At 43.3% G+C, this 11,501-nt stretch overlaps 1 long non-coding RNA gene across 3 annotated transcripts; it reads right to left on the bottom strand.

Annotated features, from left to right (window-relative positions):
• Positions 1–5: 5 nt before the first annotated feature.
• On the bottom strand, positions 6–10,207 carry LOC144284332 (uncharacterized). 3 transcript variants are annotated; one of them, XR_013352683.1, is made up of 4 exons: positions 9,894–10,207; positions 9,307–9,429; positions 3,397–3,552; positions 6–391 (listed from the first exon to the last, which is right to left on the bottom strand). It is a non-coding gene; the product is annotated as an uncharacterized LOC144284332 (long non-coding RNA). The 3 variants fall into 3 exon arrangements; XR_013352681.1 differs by lacking the exon at positions 3,397–3,552 and having other exon boundaries at positions 9,894–10,197; XR_013352682.1 differs by lacking the exon at positions 3,397–3,552 and having other exon boundaries at positions 9,307–9,409; positions 9,894–10,194.
• Between the last annotated feature and the right edge of the window lie 1,294 nt (positions 10,208–11,501).

Genomic DNA, 11,501 nt, shown 5'->3' with positions numbered 1-11,501 from the left:
CCCAGTTGTTTAGCGGTGGACATATGCATCACTTATTCAGCTTTATTTATTACAGCTTCACATATAGATTTCCATGAGTTAACCTAATCCACATAATTGTGCGCTGTATTCCATTCTGTTAATATTGAGCAGTTCCCTAAGCCGTTCTCTTTTGTGCATTAGAGATGTTTCATATTTCTACTGCAAAAAAATAATGCTGCTACATACTTTGCATAAATTTCATTTTTCCCTTTTTTGACATTTTCTTCTCTTTTCTCTTTTGTAAAGTGGAAAGGGTAGATTAAATGTTTTAAAGACGTTTTAGCTCTTGCTACACACTGAGAAGTTGCTCTTCAGAAATAACGCAGCCCACCAGCAGTAAAATGGGCTATAGATCCTCCTCCAACACTGCCTTAAAAAAAAAAAAAAAAAAAAAGCATCTTTTAGTTATTTGTGCCATTTTGTGGATTCTAATTTGCACCTCTTTCATTGCTATCAAACTGCACGTATCTCATGCAATTCAATTTAGTTTGTCAGGGTTTTCTTTTGTTATAAATTTTTAATCTTCCTTGACTACCTATGCTGTGAAAGCAGAGTATTTATAATTCTGTATATGTTTAGAGCAATAAGTAGGTGTTAAGCACTTTCATTTTGTTATTTTTCTTTTTTGGGGGGTAAGATTTCTTTTTTTTAATAATAAATTTATTTTTTATTGGTGTTCAATTTGCCAACATACAGAATAACACCCAGTGCTCATCCCGTCAAGTGCCCCCCTCAGTGCCCGTCACCCAGTCACCCCCACCCCCCGCCCTCCTCCCCTTCCACCACCCCGAGTTCGTTTCCCAGAGTTAGGAGTCTTTATGTTCTGTCTCCCTTTCTGATATTTCCCACACATTTCTTCTCCCTTCCCTTCTATTCCCTTTCACTATTATTTATATTCCCCAAATGAATGGGACCATATAATGTTTGTTCTCCGATTGACTCCGATGACTCCGATTTCACTCAGCATAATACCCTCCAGTTCCATCCACGTTGAAGCAAATGGTGGGTATTTGTCATTTCTAATAGCTGAGTAATATTCCATTGTATACATAGACCACATCTTCTTTATCCATTCGTCTTTCGATGGACACCGAGGCTCCTTCCACAGTTTGGCTATCGTGGCCATTGCTGCTATAAACATCGGGGTGCAGGTGTCCCGGCGTTTCATTGCATCTGTATCTTTGGGGTAAATCCCCAACAGTGCAATTGCTGGGTCGTAGGGCAGGTCTATTTTTAACTCTTTGAGGAACCTCCATACAGGTTTTGTGTCTTCTTGAAAGAATTTGAGGAAGACACAAAGAGATGGAAAAATATTCCATGCTCAAAGATTGGCAGAATTAATATTGTGAAAATGTCATTGTTACCCAGGGCAATTTACACGTTCAATGCAATCCCTATCAAAATACCATGGACTTTCTTCAGAGAGTTAGAACAAATTATTTTAAGATTTGTGTGGAATCAGAAAAGACTCCAAATAGCCAGGGGAATTTTTAAAAAGAAAACCATATCTGGGGGCATCACAATGCCAGATTTCAGGTTGTACTACAAAGCTGTGGTCATCAAGACAGTGTGGTCCTGGCACAAAAACAGACACATAGATCAATGGAACAGAATAGAGAACCCAGAAGTGGACCCTCAACTTTATGGTCAACTAATATTCGATAAAGGAGGAAAGACTATCCATTGGAAGAAAGACAATCCCTTCAATAAATGGTGCTGGGAAAATTGGACATCCACATGCAGAAGAATGGAACTACACCACTCTCTTTCACCATACACAAAGATAAACTCAAAATGGATGAAAGATCTAAATGTGAGACAAGATTCCATCAAAATCCTAGAGGAGAACACAGGCAACACCCTTTTTGAACTCGGCCACAGTAACTTCTTGCAAGATACATCCACGAAGGCAAAAGAAACGAAAGCAAAAATGAACTATTGGGACTTCATCAAGATAAGAAGCTTTTGCACAGCAAAGGATACAGTCATTTTGTTATTTTTCTTTTGATACTGTTATCACATTGTTCTAACAGTGTAACTTATTTACATATGAACAGATCCATATGATGATATACTCCATGTTCTGGTGTAAATGTATCCCTTTTGTAGATATAATGGTCCATTTGCCCTACTAGCCTATTTCCTTCTACTTCTTTTGATCTAATTTCATACCACACCATTCTCAGGTATCCTAACACTCTTTTTTTTTTTTAAGTTTTTATTTATTTATTTATTTGAGAGAGAGTGTGTGGCCGTACATGCTTGAATTGGGGGAAGACCAGAGTAGGGGGAGAGAGAATCTGAAATAGACTTTGTGCTGAGCCCAATGCAGGGCTCAATTTCACGACCCCAAACTCATGATCTGAGCCAAAACCAAGAGTTGGATGCTTAACCTACCGAGCCACCCAGACACCCCCCAACTCTAATTCTTAAGTAGATATTTTCTTTTCTCTGCTATTTGTCTTGGATTCCTAATTCCAGTTTGTCATTTTTAAGTTCTTATAATAGCTTTAATTAATGAAATCACCATACCATGACTCATTTATTTGATCATTGATCTTTAAAAAAAGGATAACTTACATGTGATTCTATAATTACTTTAAAAAACAAGAAGTTTTGTCTGCTTCGACGTCTGGATTTGTTTTTACTATCAAGTTGCCCAATTAGTTAAATGTCACTAGAAGATTTTTTGAACAGATATTAAAATTAAACTAAATATCAACATATTAATCCAGGAAATGTTATCATCTTTGTTGCGCTTGATTTTACTAATCACAATTTTTAAAAATTTTCTAAATGGATGATATCGTATTTCTCCTTGGCTTCTGTCTAATTATCCTGTCACGTAGGGCACCCTATAGCTGGAATCCTTGACAAGAGGTTTTCCACGGAAATCTATACATAGTCGTCTCCCTCCAAGGACTTTCTCAGAAAAGAGACCTCAGATGCCCTCCAGAGCATGAGCTGCCTGTGATCACAAGATCCAGGTATCAATTACAGGCAGGGGAGAGAAAGGCGCTCAGCAGAACAGTGTCTACATGTGCCCAGCACTCAGTGGCATCCTGCCAGCATGAGAATGGACAAGGCATCTGGGAGCCCAGAGAGAAAACTCTGCTTTCAGATGTGGCATGGCATCCTGCAGGCTGGGGGGGGCGGGGGGGGGGCTATCTAGAAATGAGAGGAGGGTATTGAGCTAATCTTTTTTATTTTTAGTAGAAACTTTTACACAATCTAAATCTCTTACCAAGTTGAGAATAGAAAATGGGATCTGCAAAAGAGTAAAAGGCACAAGAAAAAAAAACACTTAAGGATTTGTTGAAAGTGGTGATAATGTGTATAGGTATAGACCTAAAACTGTTCCTAATTAGAAGATACCATTACTGAGATCCCTGGGTGGCGCAGCGGTTTGGCGCCTGCCTTTGGCCCAGGGCGCGATCCTGGAGACCCGGGATCGAATCCCACGTCGGGCTCCCGGTGCATGGAGCCTGCTTCTCCCTCTGTCTGTGTCTCTGCGCCTCTCTCTCTCTGTGACTATAATAAATAAAAGGGAGTGTTTAAAAAAAAAAAAGAAGATACCATTACTATTTGTTCACATGGTTAAATGTCATCATTAAGCGAAGAGGAATAAATCCTGAAAATTTATTTTTTTAAAGATTTTATTTATTTTTTCATGAAAGACACAGAGAGAGAGAGAGAGAGAGAGAGAAGCAGAGACATAGGCAGAGGGAGAAGCTGGAACCTGGGATCATGCCCTGAGCTGAAGGCAAATGCTTAACCCCTGAGCCATCCAGTGGTTGAAAATTTCATAAATTTTTTGATCACACAAGACCACATATGAATTTCTGAATTTCATTCAAAGGTATTTAATAGACACACTCACATTGATGCATCACTTTCAAAACGGTGAAACAAAATAAATGCAGTATTTCTCCGTAGTCCTTGCTCAGAGTAGCTTACTAATAAGAACAATACCTTAATAACAAATTCTTTATAATCAGGTGCCATGATATGTAGAAAAGTGCACATCCACACCACATACCTTCAGAAGTCAGGAGTATTCCTTCAAAATCCTCCAACTACTGGTTCCTATTTTAGCTAATTCCAAGCAAAACTATGAAACTACAAAATGTGTCTTTTTAAAAAACCCATTGTTCATTTTAGACCCTTCTCACCTTTAGTGATCTGCTACTTTGGGTATGCATTTTCCTCTTACTTTTCCATACTGAAACAGAAATTTTCTGAACCGCTAATACCCAATTCATTCATTCATTCACTTTTTTCTTTTTCATCTTTCAACAAGCATTATTGGATCCACAGTTTAGACACTGCAAACTTCATAGGGTACTGGTGATAGGAAGATCAGGAAGGTAAGATTATCATCCTAGAGACGCTTATGTAGGAACACACCTACTTCTGGTGTCTACATGGCTATCCTGGTGCAGTGTGTGTGACAGGGTCCAACTGGGGCTCCGGTTGTACTCCCAGGTGAATGGCTTTAGGTGTGATATGTCAGTCAGAGTTTGTATTTTTAACATTTTATGCATGCTTACGAAACAAAGTTTTGTTGGAAAGACTTTAGTCACTTATTTAAAGGCTGTGATTTCTGGGGGCCAAGGAGCCCCTGAATCATGAAAGAAAGAAAGGAAGAAGAAAGAAAGAAAGAAAGAAAGAAAGAAAGAAAGAAAGAAAGAAAGAAAGAAGAAAGAAAGAAAGAGAGAAAGTCAGAGAGACTTCTTCTGAAAGGCTCTGATCCCTGGAGACATTGGCTCAGTGGTGGCTGGTGCAGGGTAGCCAGGGCACTCTCCAGCCCCTACAGCCTGCCCCCAATTAACCCAGGTAGACCCCCTCCTGCTGAAGAGAGTTCATAACTTCTCTGCCATTCATAATATTAGCATCTCCTCTTTACTTTATCCAAGACTTCAACAAGCATATTCAGTATTTTATTGTACAATTAAGTTTAATTTTATGGGTAGTAAGAATGCCTCCGACTAGAACTATCTACCTTCCTTTTTTTTTTTTTTTTTTTTTTTTTTTTTGAACTATCTACCTTCCATGTTGACACTTCTGGTCTCTGACTTGCATTCTCTGTGAATGAAGCCATTAATCACCTGGAGTTGACTTGATTGATTTTTAAGTATCTTTTGAACTGACTTCACTAGTATTTAGTGCGTCATACAACTTCCCAGTAAATTTTAAGTTCTATTTAAATAATCTCTACACCCAATGTGGGGCTTGAACTCATGACCCAGGATTAAGAGTCACGGGCTCTTTCAACTGAGCCAGCCAGGTACCCCCCTATCAATCATTTTTATTTTTTAAAAAATTTATTTATTTATTTATTCATGAGAGACACACAGAGAGAGGCAAAGACATAGGCAGAGGGAGAAGCAGGCTCCATGTGAGGAGCCTGATGAGGGAATCCATCCCGGGACCCCGGGATCATGACCTGAGCCAAAGGCAGACGGTCAACCACTGGGCCACCCAGGTGCCCCTACCAGTCATTTTCAAAAACACTTCAATGAATGCTGTAAATCTGTCTCTGACCTGTATACTAAAACCCCACACCACCTTTTTTATGATTCAGGGGCTCCTCTGCTTTCATTTCATCAACAGGATAATCCCTGTTAACTATTAAAATCAATGTTTAGGGATCCCTGGGTGGCGCAGCGGTTTGGCGCCTGCCTTTGGCCCAGGGCGTGATCCTGGAGACCTGGGATTGAATCCCACATCGGGCTCCCAGTGCATGGAGCCTGCTTCTCCCTCTGCCTATGTCTCTGCCTCTCTCTCTCTCTCTCTCTCTCTGTGACTATCATAAATAAATAAAAATTAAAAAAAAGAAAAAAAATCAATGTTTAATAAATGTTACCAATGAGACCATCTTTGCTCCTCTATGCTGTTAGATAACAATATTTTGCTATATATGTATATATATATATATATATATATATATATATATATATCCCCTATACGCTTACCTTTATCCCATGACCCTTTTCTCATGCCTTATAGACATTGTGTCATTGCTTCAGAAAAAGAAAACATTCAGAAAGTAGAGAAAAAAAAAAAACTATTCCTGGCATGAGAATTTCCAGAAGAGAAAGATTTCGAGTATCAGCAGTAGATTTAGTAGAGTACCTGAAGGAAAGCGAATTTTCCTGCCCACCCCATATTTCCAAAGATTACATAAAGTTTTCCAAAACTGGGGAGAAAGGAAGTATGTTCGGGAAAAGCGAGGAGTGAGATGTTAGTGTGGATTCTTGAGAAACAGGGGCGGTGTACTCTCTCCCAGCTCAGGGAGGCAGCGGGAGGCCAGGAGGTCAGTGACTAGGTGATGTTTTAGTGCACAGGTCAGAGACAGCCTTCCAGAGCCCACCCCAGTCTAATAAGGGAGCAGGAGGACAAAGTCCAGTACCTGTAGGTTAGTCCACTGGTGTGAAGGACCCTGGGGAGCCCCCAGTAGTTTCTCGGGCCCCCAGCATGGCGTAGGAGCAGCAGAAGAGAATTTTGTATCCAAGGACAACCAAGTTAGCTGAAAACAAGCCAGACCTGAGGAGCCTCATGGTTGGAAATGAGGCCAATGTCCAGAATGACCTTGATGGAGACCAGAAGGGTACGGTTAGGACCTCAAGCTGATGCCAGCATGGATAGGTGAAGATCCAGACCATAGGCCCCTTCCCATTCATAGTACTATAGAAATCCCTGGAATTTATACGTAAACCATTGCCAAAAGGAAAGAGGAAAAGGGACCCAAATTGTTTTCACCACGTGGCAGAAGGAAGTCTCTCAATGGAAATTAAGTTGCCTCGCCCAGTAGAGTTTCTGGGCCAATATCTGTACTTGCTATAGCATTTTCTTAGTCTTAAAATATATATATATGCCAAAGACATATCATAATTTTGGAAATTCTTGGAAATTCTTTGCTGTTGCTTGTTCCATCAAGCACATTTATTTATTTAAGAAGGAGACACAGACTTACTTGACAATGAGAGATGGAGGAGGGAGGGACTTTAGGGCTATAAGTAAAGTTACAGAAAACTATCATTTTCCCTATAGTGCTCTTTGAAGTTTCAGCTTATGGTTTGTCGTTTTGTTTTGTTTTGTTTTGTTTTGTTGTTGTTGGAGAGGGAGAGAGAGAGAGAAAGAGAGCAGGAGGTGGAGGGGTGGGGGGGGCAGACCAGAGGGAGCCGGAACCCTAAGCAGGCTCCACCCTCAGCACGGAGCTGCACCACCTGAGCCAAAATCAAGAGATGGATGCTTAACTGCTTTAACCCACTCTGCCGCCCAGGAGCCCCCAGCTAAAGCAATTTTTAAATGGCTAAAATAAATAAGTACAGCAACTTAATCTTTTAGCATATAAAAGATACCATGATATCTTAAACATAATAGTCAGTAGTAAATGCTGCTGAATCAATAGGAAATAACGTGCTTCGATTTCTAGTGCGATAGTTCTCAGCTCTTTCCAACAGTGGAGCGCAGGTAACCCACCATAGGTTTGGTGGAGCAGGATGAAATCTGGAATTTCATCACATAAAGTAGGAGTAATTATACTAGCAGCAATAGAATTGTAGCCACGTTAATGGTTGGTTTCTCAATCTCTACTTGCAGCTCTGTCAACTTTTCCTTTACATGTTTTAGGGCTTTAATTTTAAAGGAATATATGATTTGAATGGTTATGCCTTCTTGGTAATTTTAACTTTTAATTATTTTTTAAAAAAGATTTTATTTATTTATTCACAAGAGACACGGAGAGAGGCAGAGACACAGACTCTGATGTGGGACTCGATCCCAGGACCTCGGATCACGACCTGAGCCAAAGGCAGATTCTCAACCACCAAGCCACCCAGCTTCCCCTGACTTTTAATTCTTAAGTCGTGGTCTTATTAATCTGCAGTAATGCTTTCACCTTAAAGTCTTTTCCCCTAAAGGAACAGAGCAATACCTACCGTCACTTGGTCTGTATTCTCCTAGTTTATCTTTTTATAACTTTCTACTTTTAACCATTCTCTATGTTTTATGTATGCTCCCTGTAAACTTCTATATTTTATGTTTTCCTTTTTTAAAAAAAAAAAGTTGATGCTTTTATTCTTTTAGCTAGAGAGTTTGAATCCATTTCCACTTATTGTGATCACTGATATGTTTTAAATTTTATGTGGAAATAGTTGTAGACTCAAAGGAAGTTACAAAGGAATTACTACATATATTTAAAATGTTGATTTCTGTCCCTTCATTTTATGCTTTCCATTTGCCTTCTGTTTTTGAAAGTCATCATTTTCATTCCTTATTTTCCGTGACTACCCTATGTCAACCATTATATATTTTCTGATTACTTGTTAAGGTGTTAATAACATCATAATGGCTATTAATTAATTATTTTGAGTGGCTATAATACTATCAGTTTTCAAAATTGCCAAGTTTTCTTCTTGGCCTGTTTAAGCACTGGGCATCTCTTGGGACCATGAGGAGTTTATTCACTGCTGCCGGCAACACTAAAGCCAAATTAATAAGAGGGTGACACAACTGTCCCGTAGGCATAGTTTGCCACGGAGAGGTTGTGCTCTAGAGGAATGGAGTTTCGTAATATTCTTCACCGTGGCCACTAGAGGGAGATCATATGTAGCTATGCAGGGTCTCTGATTTTTACTAAAAACCTGTCAGTAGGATATGAAACTAAGGGGGAAAAAAAGCCCCTTACTTTTAAAAAGACATACAAGTGAAGCCTCAAAATACTAGACAAAAATAATGAGGTCAAAGCAGTGACTGTCATATGAAAGCAAGACATGCCTGCCACCAGAAATGCTCTTTAAACAAAGGACACATATAGGTTAAAAGTAAAAAGAGAGAAAAAGCTCTAAAAAAAAAAAAAAAAAAAAAAACTAAAAAAAAAAAAAGCTCTAACAGAATGTTATTAGGGGTGAAGAAGGGCATTTCATAAAGAGAAAGGAGTTGGTTTCTCAAGAGGACATGGCAATCCTATATGTTTATTCATCTAAAAACAGAGCTCTAAGATACACGACGCAAAAATTTGACATAATTGCCAGGAGAAAGAGACAAATCCACAATTACAGTTAGGGATTGCAGTGTCTTTGTATTCATTCCCTAAGGGCTGCTGTAACAAATTTCCACAAAATGTGTGGTTTAACAGGGCCAAACTTTATTCTCTCCCAGTTCTGGGAGCTAGAAATCCAATGTCAAGATTTAGTAGAATAAGAGATCAATGTACAAAAAATCAATTGTATTTCTAAATACTATTATTAAACACTGGGAAATTGAATTAAGAAGTAACACGGGGCACCTGGGTGGCTCACTGGTTAAAGGACAGCCTCTTGACCCCCTCAGGTCCTGATCTCATGGTCCTGCTCCAGCTCAGTCTGGAAATCTGGGAGTCTGTCTAAATTAAATAAATAAAATCTTTAAAAAAAAGAGAGAGAGAAATTGCTTTTACAATAGCATCAAAAATATGAAACACTTAGGAATAAATTTGACAAAATAGATTCAATGCAACCCTGTCCAAAATCTCTGCAAGTTCTTTGGGGGCGGGGGGGGGGGGTAGGAATTGACAAATTCTAAGGTTGATGTGGAAATGCAAAAAACACGGAAAGCTCGTGGAACGCCCTGGTAAGGGACCTGCTCAAGGACCCCAACTTCCCCGAGAGGCCGTGTAGCGAGGTGCACAGGTACAGCTGTGTGGGAGCGGCTGTGGGGAGCAAACACCGAGGGAGGCAGGTTCTAGGGTGTTTGAAGCGGGACCTGCCGCCTAAGGCCGTGAATCTTGGTGGTTTTCTGATTTACCCGGAGCGCAGCGGGATGATCTGCTTAGTACAGAAGGAACAAGGATGGAGCAACCTTCAGATTCATTCCTTTCTTGCAGTTACCTTCTCCAGCGAGGCCCATTCCTGGGGTTCAGGGGACGCCGGCCTCCGGGCGTAGGGAGGGGCCTCGGGCGCAGTCTCCAACCCGGGCCACCGACCGCGCTGCGCCACGGATCCCCGCGCCCGCAGGCCCGGGCTCGCACCACCCCCCCCCGCGCCTCCGGGGGCAGCTCGGGCCCTGGGGTGGCAGCGGCGCCCGGGATGCGGCTGGGCTGGTGTCCCCGGCTGTCCCCGCGGGTCCCGGAGAGGCGCCGTGGGGAGCGCCTGCTGCGCCCGGGCTCGGGGCTCCAGCGGGACGCGCCTCCCCCGGGCCGCGAAGGGGGGCTGCGGGGACAGAGGCGAGGCCGCGGCGGCGGGAGTGAGCAGGGGCGGGGGGGGGCGGGGAGGCTCTGACCGCCGCGCTCGGCAGCCTCCGCGCCCCTTGTCGGCCGCGCCCCCCACCCCGCAGCCGCAGGAACCCGGGAGCAGGGCGCGGGGTGCGCTGGGGCCGGGTGGCGGGGCCTGGAGGGCTGGGGGGCCTGGGGGGCTGGGGAGCCTGGGGGGGCTGGAGGGGCTGGGGGGGCTGGGGGGCTTGAGGGGGCTGGAGGGGCTGGGGGGGCTGGGGGGCTTGAGGGGGCTGGGGGGCTGGGGGGCTGGGGTGCCTGGGGGTGCCTGGGGGTGCCTGGGGGACCTCGGGGACCTGGGAGGCTGGGAGCCCTTGGGGGACCTGGGGGGCTGGGGCGTCTGGAGGGGCCTCGGGGGCTGGGAGTCCTGGGGGTGCTGGGGGCCTGGGAGCCCTAGGGTGGCTGGAGGACTGGGGGGGGCTGGGGGTCCTGGGGGGTTGGGGGGCCCTGAGGGGTTGGGGGGCCTGGGGAGTTGGGGGCCTGGGGACCCTGAGGGGTTGGGGAGTCTGGGGGGCTGGGGGGGTTGGGGGTCTGGTCCTGCTTCCCTGGGATGCCAACCGGGCCTCCTCCTCGACCCTTCATTCCTACCTCCCCGTAGGACCCAGGTCTGCTCCAACCTCTATTTTTTTTTATTGTTTTTTAAAGATTTTATTTTATTTTAAACAATATTTTATTTAAATTCAATTTGCCAACATATAGTATAACACCCAGTGCCCAACCCACCATGTCCCCTCCGTATTTTGAGAGGCTGGTAGGAGGCCCTGGCTGGGTCTGACTTCTCCCAGCTGGGGCGGCCTCAGCCCACTCAGGAGAGCAGCTTTTGAAAGCGCCACCACTCCTACCTCTGGGAGAATTCATTTATTCAGCACATTTTCTTCCTCTCACCCTCCCTCCTCCCTGTCTTTTCTAATCACCAGGCGGAGTGCTTGACAGCAAGGAAACTAAGGTGGGCCCCTGGGTGGCTCAGTGGTTGAGCATCTGCCCCTGGCTCAGGTTCAGGTCATGATCCTGGGGTCCTGGGATCGATTCCCACATCGAGCTCCCTGCATGGAGCCTGCTTCTCCCTCTGCCTGTGTCTCTGTCTCTCATGAATGAATGAATGAATGAATAAATAAATAAATAAATAAATAAATAAATAAATAAATAAATAAATATTTCAAAAAAAAAAAAGGAAATGTGACTGAGGCCCTTCCTCCCTTCAAAGAACTTACAGTTTGGGTTACTTTGT

The sequence above is a fragment of the Canis aureus genome, chromosome 15 (genome assembly GCF_053574225.1).
Source record: "Canis aureus isolate CA01 chromosome 15, VMU_Caureus_v.1.0, whole genome shotgun sequence".
NCBI lineage: Eukaryota > Metazoa > Chordata > Mammalia > Carnivora > Canidae > Canis > Canis aureus.
This window is presented reverse-complemented; position numbering and strand designations above follow the sequence as displayed.